The sequence below is a fragment of the Molossus molossus genome, unplaced genomic scaffold (assembly GCF_014108415.1).
Source record: "Molossus molossus isolate mMolMol1 unplaced genomic scaffold, mMolMol1.p scaffold_m16_p_15, whole genome shotgun sequence".
NCBI lineage: Eukaryota > Metazoa > Chordata > Mammalia > Chiroptera > Molossidae > Molossus > Molossus molossus.
Window position 1 is genome coordinate 42,526,828 of NW_023425350.1, and position 23,006 is coordinate 42,549,833.

Genomic DNA, 23,006 nt, shown 5'->3' on the forward strand with positions numbered 1-23,006 from the left:
TGCAGTGGCTCCCCTTTGAAGACACAGAGGTGAAAACACCCTTGGCTGATTTTGGTGCCATACATGTGGAGGAAGAAACCATTTGCCATGTTATTTTTCAATCCCCCAGTGAAATTCAAGTTCCCTTTGACATTGACGCTATTCCCAATTCAACATTGCTAAATTTTAACTATCCTCCCTTTCAATTAGCTGGGTTTCTGTTTGCTTACTTTGTCAGTGGTTATAGCCTTTTCTCATGGACCTAAGATCACTGTTTTCCTTTCTCTTTATGCTCTGTGAGCATCGAGTATCATGGGGCATGCGTGTAATTGTCATTCAGTGTGAAAAAGCCAGCTGGAGGTACCACCATCATGTCAATATTTCAGTCAGCAAGAAAACCTCCAAGCTGATTGTTTTCCATCTAGCTATAATATTACATGGATTGAAAATTGCTGTTCCTACGAACGTCTGACTTATATTACCATGGTTTTCATACTTTTATGCCATCCACTAATAAAAATATGTACAGTGCAAATATTATATATTTATGTCTCTAAGTATAGATGCATAAAATTATACCAGAGAAAAAAGAACTTATCATACCTATAGAACATATGCAAAATCAGAAACTAATTATTACAAGACATGGCATCTTTGGGCTCTGAGAGACTGTGAGAGGTGATCACCTAAGTGAAAAAACTGTAGTGAAATCCATCCTATGAAGATGGCTGTTTTCCCTGAGCAGAAAATTCGCCAACCTTAGAGAGCCTCTCTTCAGGTCTACCTTGATATCATGTCGGGTGTCCCATGTTCTTCCTGGAACATGTTTTGTTCCATAATCACTTAAGCTTCTTTCTCTTGTTCAAAAACCATGAAAAATGGAAGAGGGTCACAGCCACCATACAACATTCTTATGTATTCAGAGCTAGTGGCCCTGGGTACGTGGAACTGAAATTGTAACAAGATGGAGAAAATTTTATTGTCGCAATCTCCTCTAGATAATTAGGTTATATGTGGTAAGAAAAAGCACTTTGGTAACCCTGAGAAGGTGGTGGAAGAAGTGAGCCTTTCCACAGTAACAGTGGGTATAGTAACAAGTTGCCCTGTGAGGAGGTTCAGTCTGGTTCACTGCAGGGCCTGGCTATGCTGAGGGAGAATGCAAATTCAGAGCCGGAAATAGATTGTTCCGGATGATAGAAAATGATTAAAAACTGCTGCAACAATTTCCTTCTCTTACCTTCCCCTAAATAGCACAGTGCCTTTACTCTAGTTAAATGTTGAACAAAGGCACCAAGTTATTCTGCTGGGTATGCCTACATGTTTTAGTCCAGCTACCTAGCTAGTCGTTGGCAAACTGAATGATTTTAATTGAGGAGCTGGAATCTACTCTGCTTATCTCTGAACTAAGCACCTAGTATGAATCAGTGATTTCTTAAAAATAATAATAATAATGAGCCCCAAACTCTGGATTCAAATGAAAACTTACCATTTAAAAAATAAGAGCTTACACACATATATGCATAACCAATGGACACAGATGACAGACATCTGTGAAGGGTGTGGGGATGGGAGGAGGGTGTCAATGAGGGGAAAAGGAAGGATATCTGTAATACTTTAGACAATAAAGAAAACTAATTTAAATAAGGAGTACAAACTTTGAGTGATTCTAGATGACAATGGGGAAGAGGGATAATAAAGACCCTCAAATATTCTGGGGTGGCCCTCAGTGGAATTCTACAGAGCCCCTGGTGCTCTGGAGAAAAGGATTACAAACCACAAGACTACATGATCTCAAAAGCTTCCTCCAGTTCTGAAATTACAGGATTCTCTTTCCAAAAGGATTAAGTGGTTAATTTCAGAGTGGAAGCGTCATCTGCCAAATGGGAGAATAAATAGTTTCAATCCCTCATTTCCCTGAAAAAACACCCAAAACAAGCAGAAACTGTCAAAATTAACTTTACCAAATCTCTAGAAAACAGTCAAAGGTTTATAGCAACCAAATAAATGTTGAATCAAGAAAAAGGTAACTTCAAGACAGTGGGAAAGGTTTGTGACACTCCTCCTTGCTTGTGCCCATTCCTTCCTAGGGTAATGGTGATGTTAGAGCAGCAGCAGCCCAGATGACTGTAGGACCCTGTCCCTGGTTCAGAAAGGAGCAAAAGAGAGCTTATTCACAAGTGATTGTGTGTCTGTTCTAACCAAGAGTGATCTGAAGGAGTGACACAAGGTGCTCATTTCTGTTTTACCAGCAAGGTGCTCATCTCTGTTTTACTCAGGCCATAAAAGCAGTTGGCGTTTCTCAAAAACATTATAACCCAAACTAACAGCCCTCAGATGCCTGGGGTAAAATATTACAGTTAAAATATTGGACAGATACCTAAGGACTTGGAGCAAAAGCTGGGGAGAGTTTCTTTAGTAAATTAGAACATGTAAAATTAGATGCATGCACAGGAATATTTAGAAAACTATTTGCATGCCCAGGGCATGATAAATGCTCAGGAAAGGCCTTACAATACACTAAGTGATCAACTCTGATTGCTAGGCAAAGCAAGTATGTGTTAAAGGAGTGCCCTGACATAGAGCCAATCTGCAAAGACTAGGAAAGATGTTTGCTTTTTGGTTCAGCTCTGGCATAAAAAAAAAAATCTCTGTCAAAATATTAGCCAAACATAAGCTAAACGACATAGGCCTCAGTGGCCACACACAACAAGGAATATAGTCTTTGCAAAAATAGTTTGGAAAAGTCACTAAACAATAAACTTCTGCAATGTTCAACAATCAAAAGCATCAATCAATCTGGCTCCTAGAATTCCTACATTATAATATTCAAATGGTCAGTTTCAACAAAGAATCACAAGGCACACAAAAACAGGAAAGCAAGGCTCATTAAAAGGAACAAAATTGACAGAAACCTTCTCTGAGAAGCATTAGAATTGTGAAATAAAGACTTTTAAACAACTGCCTTAAATATATACATAAATACCTTAAGGAAAGCATAGACAAAGAACAAAAGGGAAAAAACCCACAATGTATAAGCAAAATGAGAATATTGATAAAAAGACAGAAATTACAAAAGATACCAAAAATGTATCATATTGAAAATTGTAATAACTGCAATGAAAAATTACCAAATGGGTCAATAGCTGATCTGAGCCAGAAGAAGAAAGAGTCAGTGAGCTTAAATATAGCACAATTGAAATTACCATGTCTGAAAGTAGAAAAGAATGAATCCATAATGTGAAATTAGAAAACAAAGAGTGAAAACAAGAGCTTAAATAACTGGCAAAATACCATCACGCAGACCAACATAACACATTATCTTATCAACAATTTCTTTAAATGTAAATAGATTGCACTCTCCAATCATAAGGTAGAAATTGGCAAAATTAATTTTAAAATTATCCAACTAAGTGCTGTCTGTAAAAGATTCAGTTTAGATGCAAAGGTGGAAGTAGACTAAAAGTGAAAGAGAAAGAAAATCCAGGCAAGTGGTAACCAAAAGAAAGCTGAGTGGCTATACTAATATTGAACAAAACAGACTTCAAGTTGAAAACTGTCACAAGAGACAAATGAAGACATCAAATATTGACAAAAAAGTCATTTCATGAAGAAGATGTAACAATTATGAACATATGCACCAAACAACAGAGCTTCAAAGTAGATGAAGCAAACATTAACAAAATTGAAGAAAAAAAATAGACAGTAATATAATATTAGTTTGAGATTTCAATAAACATATTTAGTAATGGATATGACATTTCGAGAGAAGATCAATAAGGAAATAGAAATATTTAAACAATATTGTATATCAACTAGACCTAACAAACACATATATAAAATACTCCAGTCAAAAAAAGGACATACTTTTTTTCTCAAGTGCATATGAAACATTCTCCATTAACATAGACCACATATTAAGCAACAAAAATAAGCCTCAATAAATTTTAAGATTTAAATCATACAAAATATTTTGTCTGATCCCAATGAGATTATGGTTTTGTACAAAAACTGGAAAATTCACCATATGTGAAAATTAGCATTCTTATATAGTCAAAAGAAGAAATCACAAAGGCAATTAGAAAATAATTAGAGATAAATAAATAAAAGAATATATTAAAACTTATGAAGCAGAAACAGGAGCTGCTGGGCAGTGATTTCAAAGCTATTAACTGTCTTGCTGGTGATGAAGCCATCATGGCCCAGTAGGACTGAATTAATTTAGAGACTGTTATGCAGAACCCTCTGGTCACTGAGTGGCTACAGTTCATACAAGGAGTATGCTGAGGATGACAACATCTATCAAAAGAAGATCAAGGACTTCCACAAAAAGTATTCATGCATCCACAAGACCAGGCCTGGTGGGAACTGTTTCTGTTGAGCTTTTGGATTCTCCCACTTGGAGGCACTGCTGGATGACAGCAAGAATTGTAGTGGTTAAAGGCTGTGTCTGCCAAGAGCAAAAAGAACATGGTGTCTCAATGATTCCCCAAGTTCACAATTCAACATTTTCACAATGCATTCAAAGATCCCATCAAGCAGGTTGAGAAGCAGACCTCAGTAGCTAAGCTGCTGGCCTTCAACAACCAGAGCACTTCTGACTACCTGATGGTCTACCTGTAGCTGCTCATCTCAGGCTACCTAAAGCATGAAAGTAAGTTCTCCAAGCACTTCCTCAAGGGTTGGCAGATAGTCATAGAGTTTTGCCTGCAGGAGGTAAAGTCCATGTGCAAGGAGAGTGACCATATCCACTTCATTTGAATGCAAAAATGTATATCTATATCTATCTATGTATCTATGTATCTATCTATCTATTGATCTATCTTCATCTTCTTTTTTTATTGCTTTTCTTATGCTGTCTTAAGGAGAATTTTGCTAGATTTACATGGACCAACAACAAGGGCAGCAACACCAACCCATACATCTTCCCCGTGGGCTTAGAGCTCTAATTTTTCCACATCCTTGCCAGCTCTTGTTATTTTCTCGTTTTTAAATTATAGCCATCCTAATATGTGTGAAGTGGTATCTCATGTGGTTTTCTTACAGAGGTTCTATCTTCTCTGCCAGCCTGAATACAACAGCATCTTCCACAAATAAGGCTGGCCTTGGTCTGCTATTGTCCTGCCTGACTTCCCCTCTGCTGGGTATTAGACATGTATAAAAGTTATTTTGTAGTTGTTCATAAAAATTAAAACCTTCTGTGCCTCCAAGGTCATTATCAAGAAAGTATAAAGCCAACTCACAGAATGGAAGAAAATATTTGAAAATCTTACATCTGATAAGGGTTTAACATCCAGAATATATAACTCCTACAACTCAACAACAAAAAGACAAATAACCCAATTAAAAAATTGTCAAAGGACTCAAATAAACACCTCTCCAAAGATAATATACAAATGGCCAATTATGTGAAAAGATGTTCAACATTATCGATCACTATAAAAATGCAAATGAAAATCACATGAGATACCACTTCACACATATTAGGATGGCTATAATTTAAAAACCAGAAAATAACAAGAGCTGGCAAGGATGTGGAGAAATTAGAGCTCTCACACATAGCTTATGGAAATGTAAAATGGTGCAGCTGCTGTGCAAAACAATTTGGCGGTTTCTCAAAAAGCTAAACATAAAATTACCATATGACCTAGCAATTCCACTCCTAGGAATATACCCAAAAGAAATCAAAACAGATACTAAAACAAATACTTGTGAGCCAATGTTTATTTAAGCATTATTTATAATAACCTACACATAGGAACAACCAAAGTATCCATCAGTGGGTGAAGGAATTAACAAAATGTGATGTATATTCTCTATGGAATATTATTCAACCATAAAAGGGAATGATGTTGGGATACAAGCTACAAAATTGATGAAACCTGAAAACATACTAAGTGAAATAAGCCAGAGACAACAACAATTGTATAATTTCACTTATATATCTAAATTGGCAAATTCATAGAGATAGAATAGATCAAATGTTATCAAATATTGCTGATGGGGAAAGTAAGGAGTTGCTGCTTCATGGTTATAGAGGTTCTTTGGATTGAGAAAAAAATATAAATAGACAGTGATAAATGGTTGCACACATTGTGAATATAATTAATGTTGATGAATTTTACACCTTAAAAAATGGTAAAAATGATAAAGGTCAGCATATACATTTTACCACAATAAAAAATGTTTAAATAGGGTGAAATCTAAGGAGGCTGTTTAATATTTCTTAGTACTTTACTAAGTACTAAGTGGATTTCTGTTTTGCTCCACTGTACAGTTAGTGATGCCTCTTTAGCATATACCAAAAATCTAAATCTAAGAAAGTTCTCCTTAAGACAGCACAAGAAAACAATAAAAAAAAAAAAAAAGAAAATGAAGGACATCGATAGATAGATAGATAAATAGATAGATATAGATATAGATATACATTTTTGCATTCAGAAATGCAATTATTAATCCATTAAGCAACACAGAAATAAGTGAAATTACCTTACAAATATAAATACAACATATAAACATATAGAGCAAAGGGCATACTATGTTTTTGCTGTAATAAAACTCTATTATTACAATTCTGCACAGGCTTTCCTGCTCTTCACCATTTTTTTCTAATATTTTCATGATTTTTTTTTCCTCTCCTTGTTTATTCTTGACTGTGATGTTAAATATTTAATATAGCTTCAATACTACTTTGTTGCTTAGATGCAATGTTTCAATGAACTCCATTAAGACTCTCTTTCTTGTCTTATTTGAAGCCTACCACTGCTAAAATGTCTCCTGCTTTCTCTTGTCCTGGGCACCTCTTCTTCTGGGTTTTGCCATCTGTTCAACATCTGATCTTTGTCTACCCCAAGCTACTCCTAATTAACTCTGCACTTTCTGAGTAAATAGTTCAGCACAGAACAAACTGAGTTAAAAACAATTTCAATTTGCTGTAAAATCTAACATAAGCTAAATAAAGTTGTATTATTCAAGACAACAAAACCATCACGAGGAACACAGAGCTGATTGTTTTCATAGCCTACATAAGCATAGTGAGAAGAGAATCATCTCTATGTCTTTGGTTCAGCTCCAAATGCATTTAGTGAGCAGCTTTGGGGAAGGCAGAGACATTTAAGACAAGGAGTTGATAATGGGAAAAGAAAGAGAGAGAAGAAATGCAAAAGACATCAGTGAGGGAAAACCGACAGTACTGAACAATTGATTAGATGTGTGAACTATGAAAGAAGGGGAACTCACAGAAGACACCAAGATTTCAAAGACCAGAGGAGAATAATGAGAAGGTGAAAGAAGCCAGTTGGTTTGGGCCTGAGCATAGGATGGAGAAAAAGGGAGCCATTCTAACAGAATAGAACCTTCAGTGGGAGAGTTGTCAAGGAGACCATTACGATTCAAGAAGCAAATTTTCAGGAGAGAGGACAGAGCAAAGGACCCAAAGGAGCAACAAGTGACATAGAAAAGAAACCATTTTAGATGTGGTGGGACCTGAAAGACAGCATGGAGGGCAGGCACAGAGTGAGGAACAAGAAAACAGTCCATAGAATGTAAGGTGGGAGGAGTCACTTGGATTTGGCGGATACGGGGTTCCAGGTCATTGTAAAGAAACACATTTCTTATCTATTCGTAAAAGACAAATACCACATGATCTCACTTATATATGGAATATAATGAACATAACAGTCTGAGGAATAGGGTAGACCCAGAAACATGGAAGTAGGGTACAGACTGACAACCCTCAGAAGAGGGGGTGGAGGGGAGGGAAGAGATAAACCACAGAACTTATATGCATGTACACATAACCAATGGACATGGACAACAAAGCACATAACCGGGGACAATGGACATGGACGGGGCGGGGGGGATGGGGAGGAGGGTATCAATGGGGTAAAAAAGGAGAAACATCTGTAACAAAAATAAAATTAAAAAAAGAAAAGAGTTTAGCTCTGAACTTTAAAAAAAAAAGAAAAGAAACACATTTCTTCGTGGTGGTGGTCCTGGGAGTCACACAGGAATGGGGAGGATGGTAAAGTAGGCAGGGATATCAGCCTATAGATGATTCCTGCCAAAAGGTTGCTATTGAAAGAAAAAGAGCAAGAGGAAACGGGCCTGTGGCAGCAACAAGATAAAACGAGCGTTATTATTTTATTAATATTTTAAAATATAAACCTGGGGGTAACACTCATGGAGAAAAAGTAAATGCAGCCGTGTGGAGAGAGGGGCTAAACTGATGGGGGCAAGGAGCGGAGTCGACGTGAGAGGCTCAAACCCACAACGCAGCTGAAGGTCTGGCCTTGGGGAGGAGGAAGACCATTTCCAAAACACAGACAGGAGGAATGGCAGCCAAAAGGAAAGAAGTAGGAGCATCACCCAAAACAGTTTCCACAGCTCACTAGGTGAGGCCGAGGTTCTCTTCTCGAAATGAAAAGAGAAGAGGAGGACTTCCGGGTTCCCGAACAGAAAAATGATTTGAAAGAGAGACCAAGCAGGAGGAGGAGTAAGCGAGAGAAGAATAAAGGAACTACAAAACCGAAAACAGATGCCCTCTGTGGACGTAAGGGGAGTGCAGGCGAAGGCCCGGTTTCACGAGCAAGCGTTGAGAGATTCGTGTGCAGAAGAAACAGGGGACGGTGGGGCATTTGCTCCTGAGAAAGACAAGGTTCCTAAGGGACAAGCAGAGGTCGGAACAGGAGAGTAAGCCAGGGGGGCAGTGTAGAAAACTGTGGGGACAGAATGAGACAGAGATGGCCTGTACCTGGGAGGAGAAGCTGTGTCTATCTTACTTAGCGACAGGACTCTCCAAAACGCCATTAAAGACATGGAATTCAGTAAAGGAAAGGCTATCTAGTTCCTGATTGGCAAATGATACTTGCCACCTCTTCCCCTAGCTCAGGAGACGAATGTGGTGCTGAAAGGGACAGATTTTGTTTTCACTCCTGTTGGCTGCCGGCATGGGGCCCAGCAAAAGCAGAGTCACGCAAGTGCAAACTTGCTGCTTTTTAAGCAACGAGCTGGCAGGGAAGAGATCCTGTCTTTATCATGTATTTATTTATTTATAATTTGTATAGCATCCATATCCAAATGAATTTGAGGCAGTCTGCAATAAAAACACATGTACACATGTCACAAGATACTTAAAATAAAGGTCAGAGAGAACCTCAGAAAAAGAGACTAAATCGAGCTGTAGCATGCTCCTCTGCGGGAAGAGTAGCCAGGTAGAGGACACAGCCCGAGGACGAATAAGGCAGCTGTCGTTCTCCCAGGGGGCACTCGCCCACGGCTGTTTTGTCCACGGCAACCACATGGGAAAACCTTTCATCTGGGCATATGTCCAAAACAAAGGTTCCAAGTCCGCAAGGAGAGCACGGTAGGGTCCAGTGGTCAGTGGGAAGGTGCTGCCAAGTTCATGTGCATCGGTCCTGCTCTCCCCAGTCCAGAGAGAACTTTGCTGGGGGTGTAAACGGCTAGGCTGCAATCAGTAGGTGGGCGCTGGGGGCAATCCACCAAGAGACATATCGAACGAGACTCTTGAATGCCCAACTCAGTGTAAGCTAAAGGCAAGAGGTCTAGACCCCAGGGCTTGAATCAGCTCCATCTCATTGCGTCCTTTTCACACAGCCTCTTCTCCACAGGCATAAAAACCTCACCAAGGCTGGTTTCCAGGTCCACACAAAAAACAGTTGAGTGCCATCCAAGGAGTCCTCACTCTCTGAGAATCCTAATGGAGCAGCCCCACAGTGACCACACACAGGGCCGGCACAATGAGCGAGTGGAGAGCACAGAGGGCTGCCCCCAGTCCCAGGGGGTGTCTGTAACCTCACTCTGTGCTCATACAATGCAACATTCATTTCATATAGGCCAGGGTGCTGCTCTAAGAAACTGCAGAGAGAGCCCTTCCCTTCTCACACTGACACCCCTGCCAGAGTCCAGCTCCTGCAAGCACGCTGACCACAGCGAGAGCATTTGCTCCCGGGCCATACAGCTTTGGGAGCGCCAGGTAAGGGCTAACAATCTGATCCCGTCCGCGGCCCAGACATACTCTCCATAGCCGGCTGTCGCTGCAGTTTGGATTTCTTATTACGGGTGATGCAAATGGGTTGAAGATCTCACTTACAGGGTCTTGAATCTTCTCTTAGTAATATCCAGAGGCAGATACATTGATTCATGAGAAAAAAGGAAGCAAAATCATAATGATGATAAATAAACAGGGAGATGGACGGTGATGAAAGTATAAAGACATACACTAGAAGCTATGGCCTCGGGCAAGTTCTTACCAATTTAGTTCTATTCCTGTCTGGTTGACGGACTCGGTCCTCTCTTTTGGGCTTGACACAGCTGAGGTCCTCTGAGGGGTTAGAACAAAGATGCCTCTGGGAAATGCAAAGATCTAGGTGTCACTAGCAGAGGGAAGAGTCACTTTGGGGCTTACTTGTGGTTTTCCTGACTGTGGCCTCTCCTGGGACTGAGGAAGAGATGGCAGGGGGATTGGCAGAGTGTGGTCAGGTTGTACCACACTCACCAGCAGTGGAATCACAGCTGGTCCCTTCAGGCCATGCTGTGAACTCTCAAGGTCAAAGAATGGGTAAGGTAAGACACCATAATGTCTCCATGAAAGGGGCTACTTTTCAAGCCTGATGTCTCTGAGATTTACCATATTTCTCCGGCAGGCTGAGCATCACACAAATGTCTAGGTCTCATTAGGAGATGAAAACGGAGGAGAGAAGTTACAGTCTCAGGTGTCTGAGGAAATCACTGAGCTATACTTTTCACTAGGGATGTGCTCCCTGCCCCTCTCCATTATTCTAAGTAATTAGGCATTGACTCACACTATATTTGCTACACTGATGGTTTCTCCTAATATCCCCTCCTACCCTAACCACTAGTTGAGTTCAAATACCTTGACATGTCTCCATGACTTGAGTCTTTCTCTGCACCCAGCCTGAGAGAGAGGCTTGCCTTCCCTCCACTCTCTGTCATGATCTACAGTAATAGGTTCAAGAGGGCGGAAACTTGGTTCCAGCCTCCCTGATGCTTTGACTCACCCTCGTAAAAAGTTATTGGTGTCAGCACTGGTCTAGCAATTGCCTCTCCCCCCACGCCCCCTGGCTTCTATAATTTCACTTCCCCCTGCTGCACCATACAATAAACTCTAATGAGCTCTCACATTCCTTCCCCAAGCACCCTCCACCACCAAGCCAAACACGCAGAGAGAAACAACTTCCTGCAGGAAGTCTGCGTGGCCATGGAATTCAGAGCAACTTACCCAGCGCACAGGAGGATGACACTCTCCGCAGAAAGGAGAGTCCATCAGGTGCAGAGAAAAGAGAGAACAGGGAGCGTGATCTGTGCTCAGGAACAGCCTCAGCCCCAGTCCACCACAAAAGGTGGGAGGAGAGAAAAGAAGGGGCCAGAACCATGGAGAGAACCTGAGAACCCCGGCCGAAAGTAACTCTTCAAGCCTTCACCCTAGGATTTGTGTTATATATTTCCATATGTAACAAGAATCATAGTGTCTGTGAGTTCACACGGTTACACTTAATTTCACCAGGAAATGAACCAAGATTCCTAAACCTTGTACCATGGGCTAGGACTGGTTGGTTATCTTACATTACCTAATAGAGGAAATACAGGTCGAGAATGATTTCTCTCCCCGCGCCCATCCACGTTTTCTATAGTCTCACCAAACATGTATATACCAAACAGACCCAGGGATGAGAATGCACACCCATTTTCCTTTTCATCTTCTCGTTCCTTTTTCTAGTTCACATCGAGGGGACTTCAGTTAGAATACGCCAAAGGCCATGGGTGTGACACATGGTCAGTCCTGAAACTCATGTAATGATGGAATAACTGTCCTGTGTGAAACCCCATGCTTCTCGACGGGAGCAGGAGGACATGGCTGGGATGCGGCCTGGGCAGAACTCCTTGTGGAGGTCACTCTTTTCCTCCTTGGGCCGCGGGGGCCTCGTGACCCCTTGAGCACTCACGACCCCTTTCCTCCAGTGGCCATTGCTGGAATAGGGAGAAAGCCCACAATACAGGTGGGAATACCGCTTTCAGAGAGCAGGGTTGGGCAGAGCTGATTTCCAGGAGAAAAACTAACAGATGAGTCCCCAGGGAACCTGAAAGGGTGACAGGAAGTTAAATTTGAAGATGAGAAAGAATAATTACTGAGAACCCTTTTACAAAATATTACTTTGTAAACTCTCACATGCTTGTTATTTTCTGCCTTGCGTGTCCCCCAGTGGTAAGAGCTGTAAACCTCTCAGAACATTCTTCAAAGGTTTTCATACTTTCAAAGGGGTAGCTGGGGATAGAGCAAATCCAGGTAAGAGTGTCCCATATGCCCTGGACCTGGAAGAAGAGCACTCTGGGTAGAAGAATTAGCAATGGTGATGCAGAAGGGGAAGAAGACTCTCATTTCATGGACCTCTTATTATGTGAGGATGCAGATTCAGAAAGCAAAGAAATGGCACACAGCAACTCATTGGGAGAGCCAGAGCATGCACATGTATTTTCTGATTTCCACTGCAGTGTTGGTGTATTAAACCCATCCTCCTAAGTTGGGCTCCTGGTCTGCAATATATGCTCTGATGAATCTTTTCTTCATCTGCCCAGTAGGTTCATCACAGAAGATTACATTCCTCTAGATTTTGAAATTTCAATGGCTCTAAGAACAGTTACTTAGATCTGAGATTCTCAGGTGTTTCCTCCTGCCACTGTGCATCTGATGAGTCATGTTCGTGCATTTGGCTCAGGACCTCTCGTGTTTATACAATATGCCTTGTAGCTCTAAGGAAGGCCCTTTCATATCATCTAAAGATTGTGGTAGAATGAAAGAAACTGAGTGACACAGCTCGTCCAAGTAACCAGTTACCTGCTTTGATCAGAAGTCAAGGCCCACCTCTCTCTCTCTCATGTGTGTGTGTGTGTGCGTGTGTGCATGTGTGTGTGCATATGTGTATGTGTGAATGTGTGTGTGTGCATTGTGTGTGTGTGTCTGTGTGTGTCTGTGTGTGTGCGTGTGTGCATGTATTTGTGTGTGCATGTGTGTGTATGTGCGTGTGTGCGTGTGTGTCTGTGTGTGTCTGTGTGCGCGCGTGTGTGTGCATGTATTTGTGTGTGCATGTGTGTGTGTATGTGTGTGTGCGTGTGTGTGTGTATGCCCCTCCATCTGCTGGATCCCTCACCTCGAGTACTTCTTAGAACCTCCAGAGTATCTCACAGCACCTGAGCTGCTCCTCGTGCCACAGTCTTTCCGTCTCTCAATCAGTGCTTCTCTTCCGGCGCCCCTAGACTAGGGAACAGATATGTGGCAAAGAATTTCCACTAATTCCTGTGGCATTCTGTTAGAGGAGTCCAAAGGAAATGGTCTTTGTGTGAGGTACTTACAGACTTCTGACATCTCAGCTATCAGGCATGCATCGGGAGTCGGATCTGGGGCAGATTCTATGAACGGTCACCCTCAGAACATAGGCTCTGGTCTACTACTGAAGGCTTTACCCTGGCTCACACTCTGTATAAGTTGACTCATTCCCCTCGGATTGATGTCCTTCAGCCCCGTGCAGATGCACACAGTGTGCGCATAGCACTGCGTGTTACTCATACTGTCCCAGCACTGACTGAGCTGGCCCAGCCGTGCCTCAATCCTGGCTGTGGACAGCAGAAACTTTATGGTGTACTAAGATACCTACCACATATGATTATAAAGGTAGCAACTTTAATTTACATAAAACAAAGTTATACAAAACCTCTAGTCACTCTTATTCCCAGAATGAAGTTCCTCTGACACAGCTCACGGTAGATGATGACAGGTCAGCATGCTGCAATACTACAGATAAAAGGGGCTGGGCCATAGGAGAAACACAGAACTGTCACTCAGCAGTGCTGGCTTTCCAAAGAGGACATCCCGGTGCCATTTTCCATTGCTTTTTGCTCAGTGGCTACACTTCAGTCCCACGGTTGGAGCATTGCCCTGGAAAGGTTAGTGGTCTCCACTTCTGCGCCATTGGTAATAGTAGTCCCAAAGCCTGAAACACCCCAACTCCATCCCCACCCTGTGACTGTCCACATGTAAACCATATTCAATCCCCAAATGATGATTCCACCAGGGAGGGAGCCTTCCCTGATAACATCAGCCCATACTTATCATCTCATCAATATAAACATAAAAGCCTATAGTACAGTGGGGCACACAGAGTCTGCCCTGAATAACATGCAATGTGCATTATTTGGTTGATTAAAATGGCATAAATGGAGAAATTAAATGGTCATGTTGGGCAGGGTCTTTTTGTCACAGAGTCCAGTCTTGAATTTTATCATTTTACCTCTTCTTTGTTAAATGCCCCTTCCACAGTGAGCAATCCAAAATAAAATTTTCATAATTATATTTATGAAAAAATACTATATTGAAAACATTTGAACATTTTATGCATTCATCTGCCTATCTGTAGGTGCTCTCACAGGCTCAATACACTTTTTTCCAATATAGGAAACATCATTTACACTTACAAAGTAAAAGATGATATGACAATCCCAGAGTATATGAAGCAGTATCTATCATCTATCTTCTTTCTATCTATCTATCTATCTATCTATCTATCTATCTATCTATCTATCTATCTCTATCTACCATCTATCTACCTACCTACCTACCTATTATCTAAAGAGAAATCTAGTAGATTCATGGCTGGAAATAATACCCAACCATGCTCCGCAGTAAAGAGAAAAAATAGAATGCTTCGTGAGGTAACCAGGTGGCCTGAACACAGAGCAGATTCTGTGCAGGTCCCATTTTCATAGAAATTTATAAGGCCATATGAATCCTACTGGTGTAATAGCCACCACCTCCTCCATATACTTCACACTGGAGTTGCTTTTGTTTCTTTCTTTGGGGAGAGGTAAATTTGAGGGTAGCAGCCACTATTTACAGTAAAAGGCTGTTACAGCGTTTTTCAAGGAACCAAAATAAGAAAACGTTATAAGCGGGGGAAGTGGTGAAAGCAAGAAACAGTGTACCTTGGGGAGCTTCTCAAGGGCTTTCAGAATCGAATTGCATCCTTGCGGGAGAAAAAAACTAGATGTGGGATAAAAGTTAATGAGATTTTCTTGTACCTGTTTGACTAAACGAAGAAAGGTAGTCCAATGGGCTGTGATTTGTTCCAGGGGAATACAACATCATCCACACAGATTTATTGAGATCTGATGTCATGCCCTGGCCAGTTTGGCTCAGCGGTTAGAGCGTCAGCCTGCGGTCCAGAGATCTGATGTCACTCTGGATCCCGGTCATGCTGCTGAGTCCCGCACTCCTGGACTGAGCTCCAGGCGAAGTGCAAGGCATCCTGAGGACTCCTCTGCCTCCCCGCGAGCTATGTTCTGAACCACGCACGTTCTTAGGGACAGATGTTGTCAGAGTCACCCAGTCCGTCCCTTTGCATTCTGCAAGTATCCATCCATACTTTTTGAGGGTTTACTATGAGCAAAGCCCAGTGGAGACCTAAAAAGGCCTATAGCATATTGAGAGGCTGTATAATGAAGCTGGGCTGAGCTTATCCTATGAGAGTGCTATTGGGCTTACAGGGAAAAGAGGGAGGAGAGAAGAGCTGAGGGGAAGGTAGAAAATGGGTAGAGGGGGAGGAGATGTTCCTGTTAATCATAGGAATCGTTAAACTTGAAGTGTACCTTAAAGGGGTAACCAGAGGATTTCTGGGAGAGACAGACAGGTTAGCCCTGTCAGAAGAGCACCAGCGAGGCCTGAGACCTCGCCTGACAGCCTGTCCGTTGAGCATAAGCACAGTTTCTCAAATTGTGGTCTGCAGTACATGTTGTGGAATTTATGAAGGTGTTACCACAAAGAGGGAAGGGGGAGGGGGACTGTAAATCAAATAAGATTAGAAAAACCTGGATTCACTGGATTTTTTTAAGGCAGGACCGCATGGTCTTTTAATATGCTATGTTCATTGTGACTCTGCAGACAGGGGTGTAGGAAATCGTTATTTCCCACGTTTATTTAATGGAAGAAAAGTTTTTTTCATTAAAGTACTTCACAAGACTAGTGTTCAATGAGCCAGGTTGTGGGGAATGTTATTAGTACGTATTAGGTGACTTACGCCAGGATTGACAATGGTAGAAAAGTCACTCCCCTTGGGCCTTCTCTTAGGATGCAAAGGAATAAACTCTTGGTTCAACTCTGAGTCCAAGATGTCTCTAACATAATCCTTTCTTTGCCTCTTGATGTGAACTTTGGTTTCTAATATAAAACAACAAAAGCATTGTTTCTGCTGACCAATGACAGCTTTGGTTACAACATGAGGGATGAAAGTCTGACATGTGTAACATTTGGGGGCCTTCGCAGAGCACTGTTTACTAGTTAAACTCTTGGAGACAAGCAGGAGTTGCGGCCCCTGGGCACTAATATAACTGAGGAAAGATCTGCTCCCCATACCACCAGGGGAAGAAGAAAATCCATTGCAGATTAGTTCTTTCAATTCAAGAAAACATCAGACTGAAATGCTACACGATTCCTGAGCTGCCTCCAAATTAAGTGACTGGAGGCAATTTTCATTCTATTTTAAATTTTGTCTTCCCTACCAACAGCACAGAACATCCCTCCCTGCTCCGCTGTCGTGGATGGTGCCGGTTTTTTACTTTGATTTCCAAATCAGCTTTTTAAGGGATCGTGTTCATGCAAGTGGACTCAAGGCCCTCAGAACTAGGTCAGGCATTTGCTGGAGGTCATTACAAGGCTACAAAATAGAGCATGCTTAATTCTGTTACTTCTGAAGATTTTTTCCTTCTCTCTCATGTGCATAGAAGACAATCAGTACTTAATTAAATTTTGGAACTGTTCCTGAAAATTTCAGACTGTCAAAGATTCCCGTGACCTCCTTTCACCTGAGTTACCCAAGAGAGGTTAGAGCAAAAGCACGTAAAAGGAACGAAGTGGGCATGTCAACCAAAGACACGAGGAACCACATCAGTTGTTGCCCTTCTATTTTAAGCACCAAGGCTTAAAAATGTTCCAGCAAGAAAATCCTTAGTACACAGAATTCACAGGTGGAATGATTTCAGTCTTTTCATTTTAGATAGAGGTTGAGTGGCTTCACTGAGTTAACTGATAAGGCAGTGATATCTCAATATTCAGGTTTAGAACCCAATTAGCAGGAGTGTTAACTAACATTAGATAGTGAGTCGTCCGTGGTGGGCAGGTCCTGCTCTCCAAGATGAGGCACTCACTTCCCCAGGTGTGTAGTGAGTGACAACTGGGGATCCTGCCTAAGAGCTCCTGGCTAAAGAGAGCCACCTCTTCAAGGTCAGGCCCTGTTCCTGAAGCTGCCCACATCACTCCAGGCTACGAAGAACCTGCCCCTCATTCAGCCGAGACAACCCTGCAGGACCGTCCCAGCTGCAGAGTGCCCCAGGGGGTCAGAGGCAGCCTTTGCTGTCACTGTCTTGCAATGCTGCTGCTCCTTTGGACCCCAACCCTGCTCCCCGCACCCCCCATGGGTCTGGTTCCTAGAACATTCTGCAATCAGCTTCTCTCATGCTAGTCTCCATCGGACAGCCTGCTTCTAGGAGAACCTCCTTTGTAAAAGTTAGAATTCCAAGCCCAGAGACCAGAGTTGTAGACATCCTATATATAGTACAGAGTTTGGTGGGCTTTTTTTTTTCTTGTTTAATTTTCCTGGCTATAGAATTGGAAAGGAAGACCATGTAGTGTCCACGGTTTAGAGGATGGGAAGAAGCTATGCACTGACCAGAGCTGTCAGTTTAGGGGAATTCTCTCACTCCATCCTCCCTGGATGGTAACGCAGAAATATAAAATTCAGAGAAAAAAATAGAAGACAATGTTTCATATAGAGAGTTTCTTTTCAGTGAATTAGAAGGTGTTTATCAAAGTGAGCCATGTTGACCATCAACCATGGACGGTAGCCACCTAAGAAAGGGGAAAGGACAATTTTTAACCTGTCCAGGACCTCTTATCAATTGCTTTCATGTGATTTATTATAGATTTCATTCAACAAGAAGAATGAGTTGTTTCCATGCCCGCAGAGACCCAATATTTTTACTTTGTGGCATGGTCCCCAACTCTGACCTCTCCATCTGGACACTAAAACATGTTCACAGACACTGGTCAACATTCCTTCACTTTATTTTGCCATTGTTACCCTGTCTCTATAAACTCACACTGGCTATGTTATTAGGTCATACAAATATATGAATTCATCACATTTAAGTAACAGAGGAATTAGCATTACATGCAAAACATTACAAAAAAAGCTTCTCTGCATGTCTATAGACCTTTAAAAAGTGCAAAGCAAGAAAGTCAAATGCTGAGAATTCCAGGGACTGTGGTGCTGGTTGGCATGGGGTCATTAGTTAAGCCAAACAGTGGCTTGTTTAATCATTTCAGAACAGAGATAATATACTTGATAATAATTACAAAGAAACTAAATATATAGCATTTGCTTCTGGTGGAAGAAACACTCAAGAAACTCAACCATACTTTGTAAGGCTGCCACTGGACACGGAATCTCAATGATGGCAGCCACAGGTTCCGAAGGGATGGTTTGCCTGTGCTCTGGAGGGCTGATGGACAGCCTTCTCCCACAGAGGAAACACCTCCTCCGCCTGAGGTCACAGCATGAACCAGGGGCTTTCCAAGTAAAACCCTTCTTCATTTGGTGTTTTCTTACAATTATTTTTATGCGATTAGTATTTGAATGAATTTTGGTGATTTAAAAAAGCATGTATAGCTATAGTTATGGTTATTAAGCAAAAATTAAGTATATAGTGTACTATTCCAGCCTCCATACTCCAATCCCACTTCCCTCACCAAAGGTAACCACAGCTATCAGTCTGCCGTGTATCCTTCAAAGCTTTCTCTATGCATTTATATACATAGGTTTAGCTTTTGCCTTTGTTAGCATAAATAAGTGTCACACTATATGAACTGTTCTGCATTATTGTTTTTAAACAAAACAAAAAGCTTTGGTCTTCTTCCATGTCTTCTGCTATCTCCCTCTGGTACCATTTTTACAGTTTTACTTCTTTCTTATTACCAACACTACTGAAATGAACATCTTGTCCATATTTTTTTTCACACACTAGTAAGCATTTTTTTTTCCTAAAGTATAAACTTAAAATAGGAATTTCTGGATAGATGGTACACCAATGTTATAAATTATATATCATATATATTATGTTATATATAACTATATATACTATATTATAAATTATAATATACTATATTATATATTATATGTAATAATATATTATATATATAATTATATATTATTTTGATAAATACTACCAAATGGTCATGAAAATAGTTTATGTCAATTGATAGGGTCTGATTTTATCAAATTCTTCCCCTGTCATTTACAGAGACTACTTAGATTAGATTATTTTACCAATCAAATTGGTTCATACAGTAAATTTTATTAATATATTTTCAGACATTGCATATCCTTATGTTCAGAGAATAAACTATAGCAGGTGGAGATATATGATTCTTTTGAAGTGCTGTTAAATTTAATTCTGGGTTTTGAGGGTTTTTTTATTTTTGCTTGAACACTTTATTTAGGGTTTTTACACATATAGTAGAAAGTAGTGGCTTATAGTTTTTTTTGTTTTTTTTTATCCTCACTCGAGGACATTTTTCCATTTTTTTGTTCAGATAGAGCGGGAGAGAGAGAGAGAAACATCTATGTGAAAGGGACACATCGAGTGGCTGCCACCCGCACGACCAACCAGGGCCAGGGACAAACTGCTACCGAGGTACATGCCCCTAGCGGGAACCGAACCCGGGTCTCTCTGGACCGCAGGCCGACGCTCTAACCACTGAGCCAAACCGGCCAGGGCGGCTTATAGTTTTATTGATAGGTACCATGTTTATAAGCTTATACAATCACTTGGGTTGCTTTCATCATTTGCAATGCTCTGAAAGAGTTTATAAAACAGATGGAATTTTCGGCTCCTTATATTTTTGATAGAATATACTATAAAACTTTCTGAGTCTAATATTGTTTATAGAACCAAAACTTTGACACTCTTTCAGTTATTGCTATCATTATTGGTCTATTAAACTTTTGTAATTTTTATTTGGTCAATTTTATTGAGTCAATTATGGAAAATCATCGATTTCATCTAAATTTCCAGATTTATAAAAATGATATTACACACACAGGGTGAGGCAAAAGTAGGTTTACAGTTGTGAGTACATAAAACACACTTCATTCTTATATTATTATTTATTAATTATTGTATTATTTTTCATATGAACAACTGTAAACCTACTTTAGATCCTTTTACAATTTCTGAAATCCCTTTCACACCTGTCAATTGTTCCTGAAGCAAATGAGAAAATACACTAGTTTTAGGGTTTAATTTCTAAGCGAAGAGAACTTTTATCTGTCTTTCTTTTAGTTAATTTCTAATTATACATTTCTGTGGTTAGAGAATTTGGACTAGTAATTTCTATGGTTTAGAATTTATTTTGAGATGCAGTTCTTCCACTGTATTTACATTGCAATGAGCTATGCATTCTTGTTTTTGTTTTTAATTTTGCCTTTTTTTGAAATAATGGCTTCAAAGTTATAAATCCTATTTCTAAGGGTTACCATCAAACAGCCACATTTTTAAACTACTGATTTTTCTATCAATATCTAGAGTGTATCTCCATTAATACATAATATACTTCCATGTACCAAGACAAAAATCTTAGCAGGATTTATTTTCCTCTTATTATTTTCAGAGGTCATCACCTTTTCTCCTCTCCTCATTCCCTCATGGCCTTAGCATACTATGATCTTATCCTTTGTTAATGTGAGTCAACAACTACTTAAATGCATGCTGGTTTCCTTCCCAAATATTATTTCTCCTATCCCTCAATGTCCCTTTTCCTCTTTTGTTGATTGCACACTTCAGCCAGTCTTCCAAAATAGGTCTGTAGGTTATCTGAAGAGTTTATATTTTGCTTTCCTGCTTCAATGTTGGATTGACTCGATACCCTTAAACCCTTGAAAATACTGTCCCATTATCCTCCATTATCAGTGTGGCGAGAAGTCTGATGCCAATCTGCTTTATACCCAGGTTTCTCCTTTTCTCCTCCAGGCCACTTCAGGAGCTTTTACAATTTTTCTATCTATACACTTAGAATTTTTCAAATATATTTCACCAGGCTCTATCTAGAAGTGGGTTTTAACTCAATCTGCTTGGCACTTAATGAATCCTTTCAAAATAAAAACATTCTTTTTTCAGCTCAGAAAATTTGGGGTTTTTTTTCTTGTTTTTCTTTGATTCTTCTTCTACAACTGCTAGTAATTACATATTAAATTTCTTGGATTTATTCTCTGTTATTCTTAATATTGTCTCATATTTTCCATCTCTGTAAAAAAATTTTTGGCTTCTTGTCCTGGAAGATATAGATTTATCTTTTAGATCATTAATACATATTTTTCTAGTCAATTATTCAGCCTTTTCTTTATAATTTCAGAAATGATATATTTAATTTCTAAGACCACTTCCTTATTCTCTGGTTGCTTATTTTTCATAACAGCCTATCTTTATATTACGGTTGCAATGTACTCTTAAATAATTCAGAAGATACTGATTATTGTATTTAACACTCTTCTGTTCCATGCGCTATTGATGTTCCCTCTAAGACCAGCTGTTCTGGTTTTCTCTTTGGAGTTATTCACTTAATTTTGTAAAAGCACATCTGAAGATTCCTGATATGCAATTATGAATGAGGTGCCATGCTGATTCACATAATGACTGGCATTGTTTCCTTTGTGTTGTATAGGTTTGTACCCTCAATGCTTTCTCTCTCCTATACAGAAGACCTGGCTGTGGGCTCTAAGTACATGAGGACAGTCACAGAGAAAGCTCAGCTCTCATTTTGGTATAAAGACACAACTGCCTAATAGCCTCCAGACATGTCTACTGCACAGTGTTTTGCAAAGGGAGGTCTGTGGGGTTCCCAAATAAAAATCAGCTCTAATAGGGATAAAATGCACATTCTTCAGCTCTACTCCAGACTTTGTCCATCAGAATCTCTGGGCATAAGGCCTTGGCATCTGCATTATTTACCAATGCAGCTTTACCTAATGCACAATAAAGTCAGAGAAGTACAGTATTAGCAGCTAAACAATGGTGATCATAATGCTTTACATGACCTTAAGTGCAAATCCAAATACTGAATCCAGGAGCAGTACTAGGTAGTCATCTTGATGATCCAGTAGGTGAACACATGTTTATATAAAGGTACAAATTCTTTTAGATTATCAAAATAAAATCTTAAAATTTTAGAAACCATCATAGAAAAACCATCATATGCATGGAAAATGCATTTAATCCATACAACTCCCACAAGGCACCTTCAACTTTCATTTTATAAATGAGAAAACGTAATTTCAGAGAATTATAATTACTTAGGGTTACAGAGCCCGTGATAGTTGTGGGGATCACATTGAGGACTTTTGACTCTATGGTATTCTGATGGACAAAAATCATTGCCCCAAAAATACCCAGGTCCTAATTCCTGGAACATTTGAATGTTACTTAATATGGCAAAATAATCTTTTCAGATGTGATTAAGTATTTTGAAATGGTTAAAGGATATTGGATTATCCAGGTGGGCCCCAAATGCAATCACAGAGTCCTTATCAGAGGGACACAGAGAGAACTGACTACAGAGAAGAAGGTGTCAATGTGAGGACTGAAACAAGAGGCAACACTTCCGGCTTTGAAAATGGAGGGGCAGACCACAAGCCAAGGAATACAAGAAATGCAGCTTTAGACACTGAAAAAGACAAGGAGGCAGATTCTCCCCTAGGGTCTACAGAAGAAGCATGGACCTGTCTACAACTTGACTTGGGCTAATTGAAACTGATTTTAGACCTCCAACCTTCAGAAATGCAAGAGAATAAACTTGTGTTGTTTTAAGTCACCAAGTTTAGGGTAATGTGTTACAACAGCCCTAAGAAACTAATGTAGGCATTCTTTAGGACTGTTCATAAACATTCCAGTTC

General features: G+C 40.3%; 1 pseudogene; it reads left to right on the plus strand.

Moving 5' to 3' along the window:
* The first annotated feature begins 4,101 nt into the window (after window positions 1-4,101).
* Window positions 4,102-4,925, plus strand: LOC118630526 (annotated as a pseudogene).
* The last annotated feature ends 18,081 nt before the right edge of the window (window positions 4,926-23,006 follow it).